Raw genomic sequence first — 26,139 nt, 5'->3', positions numbered from 1 at the left:
ACAGCATGGCCCTAGGTTGGTTCCTGTTGTCAGGAGAAAGACTGAGAAGAGACCTTTCTTATTGTTGGAACCATGATTGCTTGACCCCTGGTGCAAAGAGAAAGCTTGGTTCAATATCATGTCATTATGTTTTCTAAGGGATTAAATGTACTTTCCAAACAGCACATGAATAGATGTCATTTTACAAAGAGAAAATCAAGACAAATAAAATAAACTCACACACTGGATACCAGAGTGGCCTGGACTAGAATTCACATCTAACATGATCTTATATCTTATTACTCTTAGGCATTCTACTTCCTTCCAAATAAAACGCAGACTGAAACAGCACGAACTTAAAAGCACCAGGAGTGCTGTAGTTTAGGAATAGCCATAGATGTATGAGAGGGACCCAAAAAACTCCAGAATTTATTCATAAAAAATTGTGTATTTATTCTTACATGTTTAAACTTCATCACCTTCAAAGTACTCTCTGTTTGGTGCAATACACCTATTGAGAGGCCTTTTCCACTGTGCAAAACAATTTTTGAACTTTTCAATGTTAATGCCTTTTAGTGCCTCTGCCGTTGTTTTTGTTTCACCTCTTTCACATTGGCAAAACGCTTCCCTTTGAGGACTTTTTCATTGGAGAGACAAAAAAAAAGTTGTTCTGGGCAAGATCGGGTGAATAGGGAGGGTGGGACATGGGAGTTATGCCATTTTTGGTAAAAAAAAAAAACTGCTGAACACTCAGCACGGTGTGGGTAGGTGCGCTTGGTTAAATCACCCGTCATGAAATAGGCAAATATGTTGAGTCACCCCCCAAAATTCACTTAAGTTGAATGCAGCCTCTCACAACAATGCTAGCTGGTACAGTGATGCTGATGGGTTCCTAGAACACTTACCTAGCAGGGGAAGCCTGTACTACAAGGGGCCTGACCTCCACAAACTAGTTCAGGTGTTTTTGGATGGCCCCTCATATAATCTGGGATGGAGTGGAGATGAAGGGAGCAAAGTAAGCACTTTACTTTCATCTTTAAATTTCTTCTTTCTCCACATCTTCCCATGGTCTTTCTCTCTGAAGTTCAGCTTGACATCAGGACATCATTTCAGGACATCATCTGGGAAGAACTGATGCTTCCAGGAAACAACTTCCAGGGCTTATGACCTTTCCCTGGTAAGTTTCTCATGGAGAAGCTCCTCAGTCCAGTCTGTATCTCTCACTAGTTTATTGCAAACCCCTGAGGTGGGGCACTTGGAGGCAGCAGTAGTGATGATCAGAGGGTGAGCAAAACCTCAAAGGCCCATGATTTCATCCCAGAGCCCATGACATAAGTGGAAAGAAATGGGTCTAAGCATCTAGTCCTGGCTCTGCCATCATGTTTAGGCTTCCAGTTTCTTGTTTGTAAGATGCAGGGGTAGGATTATATAACTTGGAAGGCCCTTTTCAACTCTGACTTCCTATGAGTCCTTCTTTCATATGCCTTACAGAAGTTTTTAAATAAAGTAAAATAGTATTTTTCTTTGTTTCCTTATTACCATCATTAATAACTAAGAATGATCTTAGTGTCTATATATTAGAGATACTTTCAGTTTCCTTTTATAAATACATTTAATTTTTCCTAGGAAATTGTTTCCTTCCATCTATTATGTGTGCGGGATTATATGAAAACTTTCAAAAACTGAAACATAAACATATGGTAGTATATTTTAAGGGACTCAGAAAATAATTATACATTACAACTGATTAGCATTGACAAGCTATTGTAACAGTACAGCTATCATTAAGAGGTCATAGAATGCCATTTTTCTTGAAAATAGCAACCAAAGCAAAGCAAAACAAAACAAAACAAAAAAACCAAAGAAACGAAAAACCCCAGCATTTCTTCCAACTTCTGAATCTTGCTTCCCATTTGCTACATGACAACTCAATTTTCAGAAAACAATATTTCAATTAATCCTCCAGTGCCTATAGGCTATGACCATTTAAAGAATTTCCATTTTATGCACAGCCTGTCTCAGGAAGGCATATTGTCTTTCATTAATTGCTTTTTTCCTGAAGGGCCTTGGAGCAGTTAAATCAATCCTTTGCTGAATCGCTTCAAAACTGAACCAAGAATTACATCCAGGAAAAACAGCACATAGAAGTCAATTTGAGGTTATACAATTCAAGATAGTAGATTTCATCTGGAAAGGATAAGGGTATCATTCAAGGCAAAATAATCTTTACTTCATTTCCTTGGTTTTAAAGCTATAAGCTCTATGCTCTGTAACCTTTCACCAGATTTAAGAGAAAAAGGAACAAGACTTTAATTGAAATTAATATTTTGAGATAGTAATACAGGTATTTTAAATTTTAATTAAACAAATAAATATCTGCTCAACACATTTGTATCAAATGTCTATACTTGTTTACTGGAACTTGCATTTTTTTCAAAAGCAAACCACAGTACTTCATATGAGTATTTCAAACTTTCCATTTCCCCCTGAGTACAAATTTCAAAAAGAGAAGGCATACAATGATTGTCAAATTTAGCAAATAAAAATACAAGACATCAGTTAAATTTGACTTGCAGGTTACAAAAAATAAATATTTTTTAGTATAAGTATATTCCATGTACTATTTGGCCATACTTATATAACAATTGGATCCTTGCTTGCTGAAAATTCAAATTTAACTGGGTGTTCTTTATGTTATCTGGCAACTCTAAATCTCACTATATTCCAGACAAATGGTTAGGTGATTTTAAGTTGCTGCAAAACTCTCTGATTTCATAATGCTACAATCTGGAACTCAATGAGTACTCTAGACATGGTTGCACTGAACAATTTCAACTGTTTTCAAATGCTCTCAGAACACTTAGTGCTCTAGTGACCATCCGTTAAGTCAAGCCCAATGCCACATTCACTTTCAAGCTGAAGGGTCCTTAAAATCTTGAAGTTCAAGGGAGCATGAAGCAGCACTATTTAAATAAACTCTTCCTGTCAAACTTACAGATGGCTCTTCAGCTTGGAAATAATTAAATCCCCAAGAGAGTGTATTCAGCGTGGGCTGATTTGAAATAAATCGAGAATTTCATTCTCTGGCTGTCCTTTTCCTATTTTTTAAAAAAATTATGTTTTTCCTTGGGTGAGATAGGAGTTAAGTAGGAAAGGAGTTAACTGGTAATCAAATAAAGGAACCCTAAGCATTAGGAATGGCTAACATTAGAAGAAGGGGCAATTGACAGGAATTAACTACTATCCAACACAGGAAAACATCCAGGGCCTCAGATGCAAAGGCCTTCAAAGCACATGCATGAGTCACTTGTAAAAAATTGTAAAAAACAAAAGATATTTTCTTTTCTCAACAGCAATGAAATGCATTGGCAACCTCTCCTTGTAATTGCATAAAGTTTCCTGCTGTGCTTTAAAACTCTGAAACTCTTATTTACCACACTGGGATACTTGAAATTTCATTTCATTTTTCTTCCTAACATTATTGCCACTGGGTTTAGTAAGGATGGATGACAATCTCACAAAATGATTAGGATTGGGACCTGAATTATTGCAATTAAAACCAGATGGTACTCAATCTCTAAAAACACACAACTTCCCCAGCACTGTGGAACCCTCATTGGCAAACCAGGTCACTTCTTTTCATGAGTCCTTTCTCTCTCAGTGCCTCAGGGGAATTCTCCAACAGGAACCTGGCCTCCACCCTCAAGTGCCTAAGAGAGTGTGGAAGGAGACAGATAAAGTCATGCCTCATAAGTACCACTCTCACACTGCTGGTGTTTATGTCAGGAGACCTATAAGAACTTAATGCTTTGGTGTTAATATCTGAAGAGTTCCAGAATATGCTACCTCAAAATCTGCCACTTTGGCATTAAGATTATTTTGAGAATCAACAAATGCAAGAAAAGTTATTTGCCCTCCCATTTTCTACCTAAATGCAGGGCATACATTTCCCCTTGTGAAGGTAGCATAAATATCCCCTTTCCTGTATCAGAATGATGAGAACAACCCTTATCCTTGGAGACTGAGAGTACTGAGATGAGTCTACATAAACAAACCTTATTAAGATAATCCCTGTTTTCCATTAGTTTCCCTCATGTGTATACATACTAGTCACTTTCTCTCAATTTATCAGCCTTAGAAGCCCAAACCACCTTTCTTTTGTAAAGTACATTATACACAATTTATCACCCTTTGTTAAAATGGTGTATAGGTACCTGAGTCTAATTGATTCTTTGGATTTCTTTACTTCTTTCCTGTAAAGCGTCTGTACACATAAGATTAAAAATATTAATAAAGTTTATGTGCCTTTTTTCCCCTGTTAATCTGTATTAGTCAGTTTAACTTACAGGCCCCAGTTACAAAACATAAAAGAGTAGAGGAAAGGTTTTTTATTCCCCCTTTTTTATGAGTCAGAGTCTCACTCTGTCACTCAGGCTGGGGTGCAGTGGCATGCTCATGGCCAATGCAGCCTCGACCTGCTGGACCCAGGTGATCCTTCTGCCTCAGCTTCCCAGGTAGCTGGAACCACAGGTGTGTACCACCAGCTAATTTTTTGATTTATTGTAGAGATGAGGTCTCGCCAAGTTGCCCAGGCTGGTCTAAAACCCCTGGACTCAGGCAATCCTCTCGCCTCCGCCTCCCAAAGTGCTGGGATTACAGGTATGAACTACCATGCCCAGTTTAGTTTTTCATTCCTTTACAAGCCTTTCCCACTAGTGTAGCTGTTTCTGCTAATCATGACATTGGCTTCAATCTATCTTTTTAGTCCCTTCTACTGCATCTATCCCCCTCTAACTGTACCATCCAGTCACATTAAAATATTTGTTATGGCTAACAGAAAATAAGCCTTTTCTGTCTGCATGTCTTGACACGTGAAGTTTTACTTAAAAGAACCTTTTACATTTTTCGAATAGAAATGGCTTTTTCCTCTTTTTAGCAAAGCAGGCCAAGTAAGTCACTTGCACCCTAATATATTTAGTGCATAGCTCATGTCTTGATCACTGTATTCATCATGATGTGTTTCTGCTCTGCCTCCTTATAGATTTCTGTGATTTGGGGGGAAAATATCTATTTTTCTATTAGGAAAGTAAGAAATGCCTATTAAAAATTCATAAAAAGCAGAAAAGATTATAGAAGAAAACAGAATCTCTATAAGACTACCATTTGGAAATTGCCACCAATAATAATAGCCTTTCTGAGTTTTTTCTTATGCAAAATATGTGCGAATATTTTGTCTGCATGTTTTGTTTTTATTAAAATAAGGTTATATTACCTCTATACTTTTTTAGTTTAGCTTTAGTTTAGTTTCATGAATATATTTCCATATCAAAAATATTTGCTTATATCATCATTTTTAATGGCTTCATGGTTTCCCATTGAATGATTGTAGCATAATCTAATGAGTCAGCTACCTGCAAATATTAGGTATTGGATTTTACTCAATTCGATTGATAACTATTTAGTGAATATTTAATACTGTTTATCTGCCAAGTTTTGTATTAAGTTGTTAGGATATAGAGATCAGTAAGAGTGTGAGAAACACAAACTCCACATGATTAGAGAGTGACGTGTTATGCAGCACAAAGTAAGAAGTACAGTTTACCAGAGAATTGGAGGCAGGGGCATTGGAGACATTTCACAGCTGACTTCAATGCTTAAGGTGAGTACTGAAGAATACACAGTGGGAGCTTGTCAATGAACACAAAGGGAAAGAATATTCCAGAGAGAAGGAATAACAGGAATTGCAGAGGTAAACAGAAGGAAATGAATGGATAAAATCATGACATTAAACAATCTGTCAGGTTTCTCTCATCATTATACACATTATTTGTCAAAAAATGTATTAATCTCTAAAGAGTATGTGCTCTGGTCGTTTTGAAGTCAAAATGATCAGTTGTCACAAAAACCATTCCAAACCAACTACTGGCCGTCATCCTCGGTAGCTTGGCTGATGGAATGATGACAAGTGCTTATCAACCTCACATTCTAATAGAAAAGATTGGCGACCTAAGACAAGCAGCTGGAAAGACAAAGATACAACCCCAGAGCAGTCTACGTCATGCCACATTTTTGTGTTTTGGAGGGTTCATCATCCCAAACAATACTTCCTTTCTTTCCATAAAAATTCAGACACACAATAGCCATAATTAAGTAACCTGCTTCCCCTAAATCCAATCAGCTCTGCTGTAATCGCCATTTTCTTATTTTGAAAGAATATCATTATTTCACAGCTGCTTTATTTTTAATTAGGAGATGGATGTGATTTCATATCTGAGTTTGATGTACTTCTGTCTAACATTAAGAGCAAGGGTGATGAGGGTAAGGGTGGGAGTGGGTAGTCATGGAACTGAACATCAAATGCTCTCACTGAAATAGTTGAATGTTTTCTCCGTGTGTGTGACAAACATAAACATCTGGTACTTATCTGATGGTGTGTAGACTCCTTTTACAGAAGTTTATCTAAGTTAGCTGATGTAGCACCACAGGCGGAAGTGAACCAACATGATGCCCTATTTGCAATATAAATACGAGATTCTCATACTGGCAGTAGAATATCCATCCACAAAGAGAAGACATTGTGAGCAGATACAGAGAAGGAAATCCCAAGCCTTTCATTTTGGGTGGAGAGAAACCCACCCGTAGAAGAACTTATCCTGATCCACTTCTGGGATGGGAGGCAATGTTGCAGCAACCCCTGTGTGGTGAAGGCTCCCCCCCCACCATGGCATTGGTTTGTTGTAAGATGGCTACAGGCACGATCCACCTTCTCTGTGTGGTCATGGCATTGACTTCACGATGACCAGAAACATGTTCCCCAGACAAAGAAAAGCAGGGAGAGGCCCAGATTTTTACTGGGCATCACTTGAGGACAAAGCAGTGCATTTTAGCCTTGTGTAGTAAATCATGTAGCAAATTTTTGCCAACTGCTGGTTAAACACCAGCATGCAGCCTTCGAGCCATGAAATGAATATCTTTGCTTCCTATAATAATACATAACCAGCTATTGGTCATGTCATAATGTGGAAAGCCTCATTTCTGAAATGAAAATCTGTCTTGCTCAATAAAATACTGCCCATTGAGCTAGCATTGGCAAGGGAGTGCTTACCAGCTTTTAAAACTCCCAAGGCAGGTCAATACAAGAGCCTGAAAAAATAAAGGACAAAGAGCTGAGGTCTGATTAAAAACAGGAAAATATTTTGGGGGAGGGAAGTCTGTCGGATTTTCCTTAGAGCATCTCTGATGACTCAAAAAGCTGTTTAATTCATCACTTGACACTACAAGCTAAAGAAAATATTTTTAAGCAATTGTCTCATTTCCTTAGATAAAACACATGGCTTCTGAAAAAACCTGAGTATGTGGATTTCAGTGCTATTCTAAGCTCTGTGGGCTTAACTTACAACACCTAACCATCGTGCTCCATAACCTAGGATCTTGGACTTGTCTTATAGTTACTAAGCAGAATACTATTACTTTATGGTTAGTGACATAATTCTGTCTTCTTTAATGTGTTTTGTTACTTTTACTGTATCACACACAAAAAAGTGCTGATGGCTAAAATTACTATTATTAATAGAAAACTCATGGGGCAGCCTCTATGTGTTAGGTATTATATTTAGAGCTGAATTTATATTCATTATCTCTTTCAATTCTCACAACAATCAAGGAAGGTTTTATGGACAAAGAAATTGAGAAACAAAATGGAACGTGAACCTTGTGCAGAGTCACATAACTTACCAGTGTTTGAGCCAGGACTTGTACCCAGATCGGACTTGCAGCCCAGTTATGAGCCACTACACCCATACTGTTCCCCAATTCATATTCTAAAGCCATAATTATTAGAAAGATAATTTAGAATTTCTTAGTAAATAGTAATTAAATCTAATAGCGATTCTTTTTGGAGATTAAATATTTTGCACCGTGCATAATTACATTGACTATCAGTTTAAAATGTACACTGGCTACTAAATAGCAAAACTTTGCAAAAAGATTTAGTTATGCTGTTAAAAAAAAACAAGATGGTGGTTAGGAATCATTTTTAGCAAAAGATTATAAAGAAACATTTTAAAATTCTGGTAAAGAATAAAAATACTCAAGTGCAAAGCAAGAAGATTCTTGCCAATTTTCTCTTCTAGTTTTAATTGCCTGAATGAATGCATAGTTAAATTAAAGGAGAATATTTTCCTGGGTGGAAACAAATGACTGGTGGCAACAAAACCTTTGCTAGTAGTAACAATCCCAAGTAAATGAACAGATGCATTTTCCTACCAGAAGACTTGAGCCCGCCAGATAGAATAACACTAGATACGGCTGTGGCAGCTTGGAGGCGGTGCAAAGGCTGGCTTCCCTGACCGCCACTGCAGTTACAGCAAAAGAACAAGAGAGGGGGGCAAGGAAAACGAAGTCCTCACATAAGGGCTGACCTTTGTCTTTTTGGCATATGAAAGAAAGATAAAGCTTGCGTGGGTTCCAGTCTGGCTAGATTCATGGTGCATTCTCCCACTCTCATGTTAATTTTTCTTTTGCATAAATCAGGAGCAACTAATTAAAAAAGAAATATTGAATTCTGACATGTTCTTTGAACTGGAGTCCCATCTGGTTCTGTTTGAATAGTAAAATCTGCTGTAGTTGTTAAAATTGGCAAGTAGCATTGTCCAAAAGAAACAAAAGGGACTCCATGTAGCAGGTTAGTACTCCAGCCCTTCAACTAGAGACATTTCCAGAATCCAGCTCCCCAAATCACTCCAATATGGAAACCATAAAGATCAAATGCAAAGGTGGAGACACCACCTCGGCTCTACATTTCCTCGGTGTGATGGAAACAGCATCAGGCTCTGAAAGACCTTTGTTTGAGAGCAATGCAAGGAACTGTGACGACCCACCCGAAAATGCTCAGCTTATTTTATGAAACACATTTAAGTCAAATATGGAAAGACAGTCTTCACATATTCTACGTAAAACATAAGGGTTTTTTTTCCTTCCATATTTTCTAGAGCAGATATAATAGTATTCAGAAAAACCAGGCAAATATTCCATTTAAATTCCTCTTTTACTTGATAAACCTGTAAAATCTGGACGCCAGGACACAATACATTCTGATAACAAGAGGAGGAGAAAATGAAATCGTTTGGGGGCTCCTATACACTCTGGGATACAAGTAATCAACATCTAACACAATTTGAAACTCCTATGTAGAGTTAAAGAGAAAGGCTGATTAAATCCCTATGCTTTAGAAAAGATTGTTTTACATTTTTAAGACATACACTGACCTGTGAAAATTTTTCTCTTTTAAAATGAAGTCTTTGCTTCAATGCCATGTTAACTTTCAGATGAGTACCTCAGAAACCTTTAATAACTTGGTCAAAAAGATGACATTTAAATGCCCCCCTCTCCCAACTAAGATATTCAGCAGCTCTTGCTAGGCAGTAAAAGATTCAGGGACTTAATACTTTTAATTAACATTTTTTGAATGCTTATTTGTAAGTTACATTTAATTGAAAACCTGAGCCTAATCCTTTGATCTGGAAAGAGGACAAGTCCTCAGAACAGACAAAATGTATTCCCTAGGAACTTGGCTAAGATTTTTACTTAAAAACTCTAATATAAATTGCCTAACTGGAAATTCTTAACAGAAAAAGGTAAGTATACCAGAGTTTTAGAACAATTGTAACCAGCCTCAAATATGGACGTGATGTAAATCTCCTAGCCAAAAGCCTTATAGGAGAATCATAGTACATGCTCTTGCTAGACGGATTTCCTTAATAAAGAGTTAGCGGGTACCTACTCCATGAAGGGTGTGGGCTGATACAGCGCTCTCCTGATGTAACTCTTGGCACCATCTGATTGTATGCAATACCCACGAAAACCAGGAAAGTGTTCTCCTAGTAGACAACCTAGAGTGTAGGAATTGCATAGGGTACAGAGGCGTGAGCAAGCTTACGGGTCAAGTGCTACTGATCCCGTTGACTGCCAGGATGCAGCTGTAGATACCCTGTTCGATCAAGTAGATGGTACAGGTAGATCAAAGCCTCTGGGCTCCTAATATTCATTTTTGCCAAAACAAAGAGGGTAACAGCAGTGGAGGAAGAGATCAAAGCCAGGGTTATAGCCACTGTAAGACTTTTTAGCAGAACTTATTATTTCCACCCATAATTTCAGTAGGACTCATTATATTGATAAAGTATTGATGATGATTATTGTAGTTGATGGGACTATTCAAAATATCTTTGGGGAACACCCACACTGTGCAAGGTCTTATACTAAATACTAAAAACTCCTTCACTTCTCACAATTATCACACAAGGCAGGGTTTGTTGATGAGGAAACTGAGATGTTGTGCATTTGTGATCCTTTCTCAGAGCCCAACAACTCACACACTATGCAGCCCGGGGTGCATGCTTACATAGCCATGTCCTAAAACCCAATCATGGTGCTTCACATGTCATAGGTATGCAAACTAAAAGTGTGAAATTAAACTGAAGGATGCCAAGTGTCCAGGAAAAAACATTCAATCCATTATGCTCAACACACATTCATTGTGTGTCAGAGTCTACAGGCACCTAGGCCTACATGGCAATAATGGTGTCACAAGACTGGCACCTTGGTGGTAGATGGGGCATCATGAGATTCTAAAGAAGAAAAAATTGCTCCTGGAAGGTCACAGAAAGGGCTTTATGAAAAGAGGCCATTTGGCCCATTCAAACTGGACCTCAAAGGATGGGGTCAGACTTTGGCTGTGGAAGTGGTCAGGGCTGAGGAGCTAAAGACAGAAGAAACAGAAAAAAAATCCCACCCAATTGCCTACATTTGAAACTATTTGACATGAATATTTTCCTTCTAACGTCTCATGGCAAAATTCCTTTATAGAACAAAGATAAGTGTCATCCCCTCTTTCACTCCTCTCCTCCCTGCAAACACACACACACACACCCTCTTTTGCATGGACCTTCATGTAGTCCAGGAGTCTGGGCCACAAAGTGTTTGGCTAGTGACAGGGAGACAATGAAGTCTTCTTTGTAAGTAAACTTTAAGCTCTCGGCCACACACTGCACTGCTGAGGTAATTCTGCCGCAATGTGTGTTTCACTGCCTCTGGGATCCAAGTATTCCTGGGAACGAGAATAAACCTCAGTCTTCCTGAGTCACCGGGACTCTCTTGAGCCTAGTGGCATACTCTGCAATCTTCCCCTATGTTGATGCCTGCCTTTAAAACAAAACATTTCAATGAAATGGCATAAAAACTGTGTGATGCTCTCTTCAGGGATTCACACTGCTGCTGAGATCATGCCGTTCTGCCTCAAACATTTAAGAAGACCATGAGTTCAGAGCATGATCTTATCATGATGGGTATTTGTAATATCCATTCTATTGCAGAGGAAGTTTGTGACTGGAGATTGTTTATTCGCTCCTAACACAAGTAAGTGCTAAGTGTTTGGGCAAAATTCAGTGAAGGTGATAAGATTCCTGCCCTATAGTTAGTGAGGGAAAAAGACAAGTCAACAAGAAATCTCAATACAGAGGGAATAGACTGCATTAAAATGACTCAATGAATTCTGGCATTACAGAGAGAAAACTGGGGTGATGCAGGCAGCAAGGGGTGGTAAAAAAGCACAGACCCCAGAAGTTGCTCCAGAGCTCTGACATTCAAGAGTGACCTGGACAATGTTAAGCAAGTAAATTAGCCAGTTCAAGCCTTAGTTTCCTTCTCTCTCCAAAGAAATAACAATGTATAGTCTATGTAGTCCCGTCTCATGGTTATTATGAGGATCACGTTGCGTTTGTACACACATTAACCATAAGAATGTGACCTAATATTTTCTCCCTTAGTCACTGGGTAATTGGAGTGGATGCCTGTGTGTGTGTGTGTGTGTGTGTGTGTGTGTGTGTGTACGCACATGCGCACACATAGTTTTGCCTGTAGTACCTAGGTTATAATTCCTTTGAAGGAGAGACACTTTAAATTCACCTAGGCCCACATACAGTGCCTAATCTTTAGTAGATCCTCAATAAATGTTTGTTGAATTTTTAAATTCAGTGTTGTGTAAGTCTCTGGCATTGCCAGCAGGATCTATAACTCTTTTTTTCCAAACAAACACCAACTGCCTGTCATTAAAGACAATGTTAAAGTGTTTGAGTAACTAACTTGTACTCTTAAGCTTGGAATGTGGTTATTTTTATCTTAGTATTATTACTGTAAATATTATAACTAGTCTTAAAATTTCCAGTCCTTTGAAAAGTTCACTACTTAAAACAAGAATCTGTTAAATAATGAGTTTCACTGGCTGGATCCATGCTGTGTGAAGTCTTCTTTTTTATTTATTTCTCAAATGACCTCTCATTAATTTAGTAAGTGTCTCTTCTGGAAGTTACCCCAAAAGGCAGCAGGGATTAATTGATTTTTTTTCACTATATCTATCATAGCCTCAAATATTTTACTCAAACCTCTTCAAAACCTTCTTATTGGAGATCTGAGTTACTTGCAAGCATGATGTCCACAGGATTTTTATGTATTAGATGTTTATATATCTGGTATCTCAGACTTTCCCATACCCTTTCTTTATTTTTGAAAATGTAACCAGCATCAAAATTTCACTCTGTCACTATAGGTTGCCATGGTTTTACCGAATTAACACGCAATCTTTATAAGGTGTTGGAATTATAGCTCTGTGTGGCTAGGACATAAATGCAGCTTTTGTGAACTTTGTGCGTCTTTTGTCTCCTGGTCTTGAGAAGCAGCTTCACAAGCAAGCCTCATGGAAGAAGTCCTGCAGGTTGCTCTGCAATGAAGCAAGGCTTCATTATACCTTCCCAAGGTGCACTTACACATACACATACCATTTTAGTCTCTTAGCAGTTTAAAGAAATTTTCAAAACTAAAAGATCAAGAAAATATTAAATAACAGGCAGGGACAAGGCATATTTTAAAGCTCAAAAGCTACTGTTCCATGCTACCCATAGAGTTTTATCTGCACTATCAGGCTGATTTCTAAATGAACACACACTTGTACTCAAAGAGTGGTTGTCTATTCCAGTACAAACAAATGACTTGTTGATGATTAGTTTTGCAGTAAGTCATGCCTCTACTTTTTCTCCCTCCCCCTATAAGCTTGGTTTCAAAAACAAACACAAGTATGAATTTCTGGAAACTAAAGACTTGCAGATGAGTGTGATGGTCTAAATCAGTCGCTTGGCCTGTAAACTTTGACAGCATCCGTTTACACCGATTTTCCATGTATTTCCCAGTAATCTAGGTGGGCCTCTCCTGGTAATGAGAGTTTCATGTGCTGATGGAGAATTTGGAAGTGCAGGTGTCCAAGAAAACTCATCGACTTGGCATTAAAAATCCTGCAAGGAGCTGATGGGATTACTGAGATTAAAGTCGGCCACCCGCCTAAGGTTATAACAAATTCTACCCTGGAGACAAGAATGAAGAGAAAGAACAGGCTGCCTAGGTACAGCTGGTTGTCAGAAATTGTATGTAAACAGTTAGTCTCTGAAGGGATGCCAATCATTCCTCGGAACAGATGAAATGAACTTGGAGATTTAATATTTTGTCAACGGCAATTTCCCTTTTGGAAGCTCACTATTCAGTCAGGAAGTGTATATACTGATTTGTTTTTGAAGACGATTTGTAAAAGGGATGGGAAAATTCTTGCAAAAATGAATTTTCAAAGAGTCACCCTCTAAGAGAATCATCTGTAATTAGAATTCACAACTGATAATCTGTAGTTTTGATAGTTTTGATCTGAGCAAAGGCTAGCCTATGGCAGGAGAAAGACCATCGAGCTGGAAACGCCATGGTTGGAGGTAGAAAATGAAAATGAGGATGGAAGAAATGTTACCCAATGATCTGTGATTTCTGTGCTTCTCCTAGAAGAAAAGGACAAAGTATGGCATTGTTTTTGTGCTCTGAAGACATGTGCTCCCTTTGCCATCCAAATGCAATCAGTAAACAGAACTGCAAATTCTTTTCATGTTACAGAAAAGAATCTAGCTATCTTTACTAATTTCATGCATTTCAGCCTGAGTGACACAATGGGAAAAACGCATTTGTACAACAACTTTCAAACTCCAGGAGCACAAGCACAGATATTACACTAAATACATTGTGTGCTCTCCTAGCACTGCCTGAAGTCCTTAACATAATGGAAGCTGAGACTTAAGCATTCTTGGCACATGGTTGGATACATCTATTTCAACCATAGACTTGGAGGTGCCAAGAGGTAAAATGTTTTTTTTGGTGAGCAAGGCCATGCTCTATGTCGCACTGGTAGTGGTTGTGTGTGTCTGGAGCGGGAGGAAGTTCTTGACAGAAAAAACAAAAAAGAACTAAGGCAAATATTTAGGAATGTTGAAAAAGACATTTCTTCCATACAGAGCAGTGAGTATCCTATCACATTGCTATTATATTTTCAGATGCAAATTTAAGGATTAAAACAGATCACTTTGCATGATTTTAATAAACTGCAAATATTTCTTAAAAATGAATGAAATTGGCTCTTAATTGGATTGAATTATTTTTCATACAAATATTTTAATTGAGATGAATTTTATATGAGAAACATAAATAATCTCAATCTAGACAATTTAAAGAAAGATTAGTAGATAAGCAGATGCTCATATTAAACCCTTCTAGAAGACAGCAGAGTTCTTCCACTAATGGAACTGGATTATTATATTACAGAAGTTGATCATCGGAGCTGAATTTCAGTATATAGGTTGAACCCCAAATAACTTCTTCCTGCCTTCTCTTCCTATTTATCAGAAGACACAGGGAATATTTAGATGGAGGTCATGTAAGGTACTTTTTGTATTTGTCTCAATAGATGAAGTTCATCTATTTACTAGTGGTTGATTTTAAAGGAAATATCATGCTAAATGAACAAAATTATTGACTAATTTTTTTTTATATAATAAATGATTGTTAAGTAAATGAATTCTTGCCATTTTGATATGGAGCTTTCCCAATAAATAACAGCATCTGTATAAATGCATACGATATTTGAAAACATATGTTAATACTAAAGAAATAATATAATGTATGCTATATAATGTTGCTGACTGAGACTAACTATAACTAGTTTGAATTTTTTAACAATGTTTAAATAACCAGGCCAGACAGGGCTCATGCCTGTAATTCCAGCACTTTGGGAGACTGAGGCAAGTGGCTTACTTGAGCCTGGAAGTTCAACAGCCTGGGCAACATAGCAAAACCTTATCTCTAAGAAAGTAAAAATTAAAAAATGGCCCTAGTCCCAGCTCCTTGGAAGCTGAGGAAGAGGACTGCCTGAGCCCAGGAGGTCCAGGCTGTGGTAAGCCATGATAATGACACTGTACTCCAGCCTGGATGACAGAGTGAGACCCCCAATTAAAAAAAATATAAATAAGTAAAATAAAAATAGATAAATAAATAACCAGGCCAGTAAAATTCTGCATAATTATACTTTCATTTTTTAAGGTCAAGAGAACTTTTAAAAAGTTTTGTTTTCAGCCGGGCTCGGTGGCTCGGCCTGTAATCCCGCGCTTTGGGAGGCTGAGGTGAGTGGACTGCCTGAGCCCGCGGGTTGGGCAGCGAGACTTCATCTCTACAATAAATCAAAAAATCAGCCGGGCGAGGTAGCGTATGCCTGTAATTCCAGCTACTTGGAAGGCTGAGGTGGAAGGATCGCCGGAGACCAGCAGGTCGAGGCTGCGGTGGCCGGGAGCGGCCACTGCACTCCAGTATGGGCAACAGAGTGAGACTCCAACTCAAAAAAAAAAAAAAAAAAAAAAAAGTTTTGTTTTCTCCCCCTAAGCTCTGTGTGTGCTTCCTGAAATACGAAAAAAAAAGTCCTTCAGTATTTTACATTTCGTATGATTTTCTAACTTCTTTTCATTAATCGTGAATATTTTCCATTCGAAATTTGGTATTTCATTTCCAGATCCTCAAACTTAAGGGTCTGTCGGATTGCTTGCTCCTGTAGCCAGTAGACTTTGTGCCTGGGTCTTGGTCTTTCTTTTCTGCGATGGGGTCTACATGCATCAGCTAGCCGCAGCCCTAAGTAAACATACCAAGTCTAAAAGTATAAGACCACTGTAATGAATGTCTTCAAACAGCTGGATCCTTGGGGCTACCTTTTCTCTTCCCTTTTCCTGGGTTAATATGGCCTGTAAAATGCTCAGAATTGAATGTGGCATCTGTCTTCTTAAGGAAGGAAAAAAAGAACGGGTATTGGCAGGACTTTAAGGTACAAACAGTCTGTGCTGGTGGGCAAGTCCATGCCTTACAGATATTTCCTTCAAAGATTGGAGAGACATGAAAGATGAACTGTCTGGGCTTCATCTTATCTCCCCTAGCGGGCTGTACTTTCCTACAAGCTAGCACAAAAAAACCAAGGAAAACAGACCCCACTAGTGAAGTTTCTATGTGAAATCCTCAGAGAAGCTTCACGATGAAACCAACCTGAATAATTATTTGATCTAAGAAAAAAAATCTTCATTAAAAAAATGGCTATGTGCTGTTTCACATGATTATCAACAGTGTTTAAAACGAATTCTAGCCATGCTCCATATACTCATATTTTTATCTTAGGCAAGCTGAGGGCACTTGCTGACACAATAAATTTATTTTTATTTTTAATAGAATCACAGAGTCTTAAATGTTTGAAAGGACCCAAGAAGCTGTGTGGTCCAATCACCCAGTCCCTGAAGAATTCCATCTATAGCCTTCTTGGGATTGCTAAAAGAATACAGGAGCTTATTTATTTATTTTCCTAAATCCAAAATATGTAGCTAGAAGTTTAAAGCATTAGAATTGTAAGAAAAATAAAACTTTGGTAGAATTAAGACACTATTCTCCTGAAGGAAGGGAATTAGAAACATGCCATAGATTCATTTTTAACCCCCTGAGGCAAAGGGTACTGGAGGGAAGAAGCCCAAGTCACTTGCACAAGTGAATATGTGATTATCCGGAGTCATAATATGTGCAATTAGTCTCAAATGCTTACTCTGTTCAATAGTTGGAAATATAAAAGCATAATGCATTTTATTACTATTGGGATTTATAGAGCATTTTTGACTTTAATCTACTTTCCTCTCTTCATTTGAACCTAGAATTGAATGAGATTAGATGGCTGCGGGAGGAGCAGAGGTGGATGGAGAAAGAAATAAGTGTGTGTGTTTGGGAGGCGGGTAGATGCTCACACGCATGCTTGCGTCTGTCTCTGTTTCAGTTCAGCTTCCAAAATTGCTATTCTGATGTAGATCAAAATTGCCAGTTTGATGTGGTGCTTTCAAATGGTGCATTAAATGAGAACTATATGGGGGCACAGACTCCCATGCACACCAGGGCTTCAGAATTTCTAGGGCGCACCTCTCTCTCACATTTGGAGAAAGTTGCTGTGGATGTGCTAGGAAAAGTTTCAAACGATGGTTGCTGCCAACTCTGAAGAACACATTTTTTTTTTTTGCTCTGGGGCTTTCAAATTACGATATGAAAGTTATTTAAAGTTTAGGAGTTGGTGTGTTATATTACACGCTGCATAAATATAGTCATTGCTCCAAAATGTGAACATTAATGCACTCTGTAAAAGGTACAATTATTACCGCCGGGACAGACATCAACAAACCCCACCAAAGGAATTTCTTAAAACTGCTATCATAAAATCTGTGTATGTTATGGATTTCATTAACATTTTACTCCCTGAGGATTCCCCATTGTATAATAACAGAAGTTCTTTAAATTTTAAATACCACAGACAGGAACAGCCTTTCACCCAAAACAGATGTGAAACCATCAACCTTGCCTCCTTATCGGTCCACAGATATGAAACTGGTTGGTAATTGATAGCTCTTAATGTGTTGTTGTTTAGGTTACAGAAATGGAAGCTTAATGTTATTTTTTCAAAGAAAAGATAAGTTAATAGGCAAAACAGATTTTCAATCACAGTTTCTTACTCTTGATTACACAGAAGTGTAAAGACAACAACAACAAAGCCTTGATTTACATACTGCATACAAACTAAAATAGGTAGACACAGGTCAGTGGCACACAATGTTTATGTGTGGAGGAACTAATTTCAGTCTTATTTTACCTAAATCTTGTCAATGATGATTTGCAATTTTATCCTGTTTCCTTTTGCTAATTCCACCCTTATCTGTGCATTTTGAGACCCAATTGTGCAGTCTTCTAAAATAACATCTGTATTTATTTAGCTAAAAACAGTTCATGTTTAAAAGCTAAAAATAGCGAAGCTTAAGATAAATAAACAAGGAGGCTTATGATTCTATTTTCCTGCATAAGGTAAATAAACACGTGTATTTTTGGAAAACAAAAGAACTACAGTTCTGTCCAAATAATACCCACAAGTGGTTGCAAAGGGACAAAACCCAGCCAAGGAACGAGTTACTTTTTCTTTCAAAAGGCTGACCAGTTTGATTATTTTAAAAATGACTTGATTAGGATTTGAGTATCTTCTTGACCAGTGGTTTTTTGACTGACTGGAGATGATTTTTTGTTGAACAGGACATTCAGCAATGTCTGGAGATGTTTTTTGGTTGTCATGACTGCTGTGTGTGCATGTGTGCCACTGGCTTCTACATCTTACAATGCACAGGACAGCTCCTACAACAAAGGATTATCTGATCCAAATGTCAGTATTCTCTAGACCAAGAAACTGTTCTAATGTAGTCCAATCACTTATGTTAAAGTTTCTGCAGTGGTTGTTCAATTTAATAGACACCATTTACCAGTCAACAACTTACAATAGGTTGGGATTTAAACATACTTACGTGGTCTTCAGGACACTACCGTCAAAAGAGACCCACATCTGTTTTCACATCTTGTGACAACTGAGTGAGAACAGGGATGCTAAGATTCTAGTCCAGGTTCTGCCGCTAACTTGCTATGAGGTCTTGTAAGTCACTTACCCTCTGAGCCCATGCAAGGTAAGGAATTTAGACAAAATGATTGCATCCCCTTTTAGACTTACACATCAATTGAGATATTGAAAAAGAAAAAAAAACCAAACTCTTCTCTAGAATATAACTACGAATGTTGATTCCAAATATACACTGGCATCAAACAATAAGAAACCAAAATAAGTAAAAGGAACACTCACGCTAAACAGATAACTTATTTTTAAGTGTAATTATATCTAAACAGTGGAGGCTCTTTCATTATTGTCTTTCCAGTGATGCTTCATCATAAAAATCTAATCTTCAGATGTCATACTTTTTCTTTAAGGTGTGTTTACATGAAATACTAATTGGTAAAATCATTTAACTAATTTCTTAAACCAAATGAAGTAGTCAATTTGACCAAAATGGTTAAAATCATCTGGTAATTTCTACAAGACAAAATAATCAGTTAAAAAATTCAAATAATTATCTCTCATGTTTGCATCTGTTTTCTCCAAATCATATCCTCCTTTTAAAAAAATTTTTTTAAATGCTGAATTTAATCCATCCCTTTATATTTTCTTTAAATTTCTTCCTGTAATATGAAAAGTCAAGGTTCCAGAAGCAGCATTAGGAAAAGATCTTCAGGAGACAGTAGCTATTGGAATATAGACTTCCAGTACAGACGAGGTAGAAACCCAGTCATAGGCAACAGACCCATGATGCATTAAGGGAGGAAAAGCACTTATTTTATGGAGGAAGTAGAAGTCAATGCAGAATCAGAGTAGGATCAACAAAAGTTCACCCTGGGGAATTTTGTAAGGCAAATTGTCTACCTTCTAGATGAATGTTTTGGCTAAAACAGTATGTTAATATTAGTCGCAATGACACACACACACACAACTACACAGAGCACACCTGGGGAATACACATTCAGTCGAACAGCTGTATTTTCCCTAAATTTGCCAGCACTATATTTTACATCCTCATTCCACATTTGGGTAACTCAGTGAGCTATTTTTGTCACCTCCCTAGTTTCAAATTTATAAAGTCTCATTTTATTGTAATTTTAGCAATTTACTAATGATCTGAATGAGTTAATACACCCCTAAAGTGTCTGCTTTATAAGCACAGAACGCTTACAGTCAGGATAACCTGGCTCTATATATGCTCTGGATTAGTCAATTTAGCAGATGGAACCTATTTGGAATACAGCATTAAAGATTACAAGCCAGCTAGAAACTGGCAATTTTACAAAAATTCAAAAAATATTTCATAGGAGATACTTGTTTCACACTCATGTCAGAGAATGAAAGATTCGTCCAGAAAGATTAGGAGGGAAGAAAATTATATATGAAACATGTTAAAACAAATGATATTCTAAAGTTTTAAAATAAATTACTTCAGTTTTTACTTTTAATTTTGGGAGATTCCAACTTTAAATATAAAAACAAGGGTTTTGAATAACAATTTCTTCTGATTGAATCACTCACTCCTCCTACCTAAAATTTGACAAAAATGTATAATAATCCTGTTTGCCAGAGAAAATATTTCTAAGGACTCATGAAGTATTTCATTCCATTTGGTGCTTAAAGGAAGTCCAGCTAGACTCTTCTTAGTTCCTGAAATCAGATCTATGCCTTACATTATCTTTTGTCTCCATTCTCAGCAAGTTGTAACAGATAATTTAAGTTTTGAATCATGACAGGGCCACTCTTGAAGTTGCTGGTAGCAACAGCCCACGTGCTCTGGATGGGAAGTCGGTGGAGCACAGGGGTAGGACACCCTGAAGGCCTAAAGGAAGGTCCCTGGGGCTGAGGGTCAGAAGCCTAAATATTTGAGGGAGAGTCTCCTCTGTGACCCATCAGGCCTGACGACCTTGGTAGACTGTCCTCGTTCTCTAAATAGTTGGTATGAGAGTATCTGCCCAGCATACCTTAACTGCAAAAGCATGAGGTGAAAAACTCACAATCTCAATGGTCAGAGAGCTATGCAAACAGTAGCTGTTCCCTGGCTTTGTGTCAGATCAACCAAAGTGGTGATTCACCCCCTGACTACTGTCTGGACTTCTCATTCTATGCCTCCCAACTTGCTTCCCAAGTCTGAGGAAGGAAGTCCACTTCAATTGTGTAAGACTAAGATTTCCGACAAGTTCTATCTTTTCCGGAAGTCAGGATTTCAGTGAACCATTTAACCTCTCTGGATCTCACTTTTCTCGGGTGAAAATGGGCACAAACATTTCTGGTCTACTTTACCTTATAAGACTAAAATAGGATGTGTATGAAATGGTGCTTTTATAAAAGAAGAGTGCTATAGAAGCATAAGATTTTGTCATTAGACTATGCCTCACAATTAAAAAATTCATAAAGCAACCTAAAGGCCACCTGGATTTGACCAGTTTCACATGAATGTATAAGGAGGGTATTGACACTATTGTCACAAGGGAGTAAACATGGCTGTGTGTGTTGCTGTGGGTGTGTTTTGCTTTCATTCACTCCATCTCCCTAATCACATTAAGAGCTTTTGTTACTGGTGTTGGCTCTCAAAATTCCTTCAGGGAGAAAATAGGGAAGATTTTAATATTATTTGAGAAGTACATATAAGGCAAAAGGAAAGCCTGGGCACAAGTTCCTTCAGAAGGTTGACTCTAGCTTCTCTCTTCTAGAACTTTTCTTCTCCTCATACCTCAGAATGAACATCTGTACTAGAAAATGTGGTGAAGAGAGAGAGTGCTTTTGCTTCAGGGGCTTCCTGATGGATTCTTAAAGCTACAGAGTGTCTTGCTAGAGGTTTCCTTCTTCTGTGAGATTAATTCATAATAGGGCTAATTTACCAAACCAAACAGGATGTGGCTTAGAAGCCACCAATTGCTTTCTGCTCCTCTGAAATAAGCGAAGGCATAAATAACCTAGTGCCAAAATTTTTTCCACAAGAGACAATGCCCCCAAATTTGGAAAAGGAGTCGAGTTTCAGCCTGAGTTAGTCTGTCTTTAGAAGAAGTAATTCTATTTCTAAAGTCACTGCAGTGTATGGTAATCGATTTGTCCCTGGTGCCATTTTTATTTTTTCAATCAACAAAGTTCATATCTCACCCAGGCATTATGTCTCTTGCCTTTTTTTTTTTTTTTTTGTCTCCTGGCATTTTAATCAGAGAAAAGTCACAGTTGTTTTGAAGAAAGTACTCCCAAGAGCTTTAATTAAAGCTGGAAGGATAAATCTGTTTACAGTGTGGTGAACAATATCATTAATAAAACACAAATAATTAACGAATTAAATTCTGCTTTGTGTGTGAATGGCTCCATTTAGGATCTATGAGAACACATCTCCTGAACAGACACAGTTCGCTATGTACTTAGTTCTCAGAGATGAAAAGAAAAAACTGAGACTGCATTTCTCTGAGATTCATAGTATCACAGACTGGGAGACTTGAATGGAGTGAAGGCTACATTAGCTTTATTTTACAGGAAAAGAAACTCAGTTTCAATGAGCTTAATGGCTTACACTCTAATAATGTGCTTGAAAAGGAAGAATTTTTATTGTAGGCCTGATATACTGAATCTATACTTTGAATCCTTGATTATTTAAGCAGAAACAAAAGAAGAAAAAAGAATAAATTAATAAGATAAGTAGCTTTAGAACATAGAATACAGAATGGAATATTCTGGAACAAAAGGGAGGAGGACACATTTTATAGTATGATTAACTCTGCCATTGACAATTAAGAGTTATTTTAGCTGCTCAGGATATGAAGTGGCTTCTTGAGCAGGATATGGCTGTGTGCAAACCTTCAAATTGGGACTTCCCTTCATGATCCTTCTCACTAAAGGGCTCCTCGACTTGTTTTTAAGCTTTCTGGCAGACAACAGATCTCACAGGAAGCCCCAATGTGGCTGTTCATATCGACATTTAATGATGCATTGTTTTTTTAATGTCACTCAGTAATTTCCGAGAGAAAACAATGGAAACCAAAGACCGTTCCTATCTTGAAGGAATGTCAGCTTCCAATATTGCCTTATTAACTTAGCACATGCAAGTATTTGTCCTTGTTGTTGCTACAGCAACTTGTTTTGTGGGGGCATATTTCATGCAAAATGTGAAAAAGCTGAAAAAGAAAACAAATGTCATCTTCATCCTTATGTGCATATAAATAGAAACATTCGTGTGCTAAGGTTCTTGTAATTAGAGGTACGTGTCTCTTGCCCTCAGTCTAAATCACGCTGTTCTTGTCGGTTAATTTATAAAACATCCACCAGATGAAAACAACAAGCCAACCACTTCCAAGGAGTTTCAGAAAAGCTGGAAACACAGGAAATTATTCATAATTAGGTGATCGGTGGATGATAACAGCTCCCACCCTGTACACAGACACAACAAGCATGTAAATGAGCCCACCAAGCTGTGAAGGGGGGAAATAATTTTACCTCAAGGTGAACCTGAAGCTAAGCTTTTGTGACATTCACCTTTCAGAGGGATTGAGGAGCAAGATCCCTGCGTTCTAGGTTTAGGAACAGTAAGCACCTAATTTATCTCCAATTTATCTCCGTGTAGGCCTTCGCGGCACGAGGCAAAGTCAGAAGGGAGGTGACTAACGTTTCATAAAATTTACTTGAATGTAAACAAATGGTGATGTGTGACAAAGTGTCTGTCTACCGTAGTATGAGAAAGCCAGGCACAGTGGCTCACGCCTACAATCCCACCACTTTGGGAGGCCAAGGTGGAAGAATCACTTGAGGTCAGAAATTCGAGACCAGCCTGGGCAACAGAGCAAGACCTAGTCTCTACAAAAATAAAAATAAAAATAAATACAAAAATTCGTCAGGCATAGTGGTGAGCCTGTAGTCCCAGATACTCGGGAGGCAGAAGCAGGAGGATTACTTGAGCCCAAGAGTTCAAGGCTGCAGTGAGCTATGATTGTGTCACTGCACTCCAGCCTGGATGACGGAGAAAGACCTCTGTGTTCCCCCTGCCTCCCCTCAAAAAAGCAGGCATTAGAGTCTGAGAGGCCTTGTTTCCAAACCCGGTTACCAACTGTGACTTTGAGCATTTACTAATTTCTCCCAAGTTCAGGGTCCTCGTTCTAAAAATGGGGATAATTAGACACTAGTGCAGTGAGGATTCAATTTTTTAAAAATGTCAATTACTTAGTACAAATCAGGCCACAGGGTGAGCACTCGATAAATGGTGAGTATCCTATGGAAGGGACGATTGTCACTTAGGCTCTTCTTCCTCCAGCACATATCTCCTGCTGTCTGCTGAAAGTTCAGAGTGGCTGTGTGATGTGCTCTGGCAGCGAAATGTGGATGGAAGTGATCTGCAAGAGGACCTCAAGAGCCGGCATGATTTGTCATGTTTTTTTCTCCTTCCCTCGGGGACAGACAATATTTCAGAGGATGACTGTCCCCCCAAGTCCTCTTGGTATGAGAAGGTACAGGGTGAATCCCAGCTAGTGCAGCCATGGAGCATGGCATGAGTAAGAAGTAAACCTTCTTGCTTTGGGGATTTGGCTTATCTCGTTTCTCCTGCTGATGCTCTGTCTTAGACAAAAGAGTTGGTTGATTTGAGTTTTTTTTTAATTCTGAGGCAATCCCAAATTATGCCTAACTCCAGTGATGTAAATCTCCTCCTGTTGATAAATGCTTTGTGAGAGTCCATTTAGTCTCCTGTGTTTCTACTGATCGAGAATGGCCTTGCACAGAAGAGTTGCTACAGTTGCCATTTTAGAACTCTTGCAAGACCACCATGCCTGCCTGCCTTAGCGAGTGCTCCTTACATACCAAGAATAGGACTACATTACCATGAAAACGTGCTTAGTGCTGCAAAAGGCAAGCTTCTCTCTAGAGGCATGTCTGTCAATTAGGCTGAACTGCCTGTTGGTTTGGGAATGCGGGAAAACAAGTTACCAAGAGCTATTTTGACATAGGCAAATTCATTTCACTTCTGCCTTAATCTAGAGCTGGATTCAGCAATCCCAAGGTAGAAGTCTCATCTTTTCTCACCCTCTCCACATTTCTCAGTGTTATCATTTAGAGGTTAGCATGAGTTCAGGCTTCTGTAATAGGCCTTTTCACTTTAAGTGTATGTTAAACTAATATTGACCTTTCCAAAGTAAAACAAAATCTGGTATTTGTGCTCAAAAGACTGAAACAGCAATAGATGTGGAAAGTAGAGGATTAATCATCTTTTTTTCCTTGCCTAGAGACTCTCCCTGGGAATTAGTCATTTTTATACATCTAGCAGTGAATGTAAGACAGGCTCTGTCTACGCTCCTGAAAAGGAAGCCTGAATCCTTCAGCAAATAACCTTTTGTATAATTTACCCACAGTTTAACCCATAGACCCAGATATGGATGTTTCATTTAACAATGGGTGAAAAACTTATGAACATGAGCCTTGGGTGGAAGCATCCAGATGTCACAGTTGGACAAGTAGAGCTTTTGGGGTGGTGTCAGGATAGGAAGGGGGCAGATCAGAGGTAATGGGGACAGTGGTGGGGATGGAGGACAGACAAGGAAGGATCTGTGAGGGAGTGTAAGTCACATCAATGAAGGGAATGTCAGAGCATGGTGATGAAAACAGGGGCAACATCACTGATGAGGCCACACATACGCACATCTCAACATGTCCATGAATCTACAGTCAACAGAAACCAGTGCTTTCAGCTCAACCCCTTCTTGGGTGTGTGCTATATAGACCAATATGGAAAAATACACCCCAACCCTTCCTTCCCTTCTCCTACCCTGAACAAACAGAAAGCCTGGTACTTAGAATCAATTATTTCATGCATAGATAAAAGCAGGATTCATATATTTCATCAAATAAATAAAATATGTCAAAGTAGGAAATGTATCAATAGAAAATGAATAGTTGGGAAAAATCAGATATTTTAGCTATTCTCAAAATGAAATATCTATGTTCGAATCCTGTTAAGAGTAATATATGAGTATCTGAGAAGATGTTATATACAAGAGGGACCCAAAAAAATCCGGAATTAATTTTTGAGGGCAGGCCCTTTGGAAATGTACAGGCTTCACCGCTTAGGTAAGTGTTCTAGAAACCTATTGGCAACAGCATACCAGCTAGCATTGTAGTGAGAGATTGCGTTTGGCTTTTTTTTTTTTTTGAGATTTTTAACCAAAAACAGCATGACCTCTGTGCCCCATCCTCCCTACTCACTTGACCTCATCCTGAGCTATATTGTCTTGTTTCCCTGGATGAAAAACTCCTCAAGGGGAAACATTTTGCCAATGTGGATAAGGTGTAACAAAAAAAGACAGAAATACTAAAAGGCA

General features: G+C 38.3%; 1 protein-coding gene across 3 annotated transcripts in view; it reads right to left on the bottom strand.

Annotated features, from left to right (window-relative positions):
* NRP1 (neuropilin 1) overlaps nucleotides 1-26,139 on the bottom strand; it is a 141,957-nt gene that overhangs the window by 43,219 nt on the left and 72,599 nt on the right. The gene's annotated exons all lie outside the window — the stretch shown is intronic.

Source organism: Carlito syrichta, unplaced genomic scaffold (genome assembly GCF_000164805.1).
Source record: "Carlito syrichta isolate Samal-C Ts95f unplaced genomic scaffold, Tarsius_syrichta-2.0.1 Scaffold280880, whole genome shotgun sequence".
NCBI classification, from domain to species: domain Eukaryota; kingdom Metazoa; phylum Chordata; class Mammalia; order Primates; family Tarsiidae; genus Carlito; species Carlito syrichta.
The sequence above is the reverse complement of the archived record's forward strand: the minus strand, read 5'-3'. Positions and strand labels throughout refer to the sequence as shown.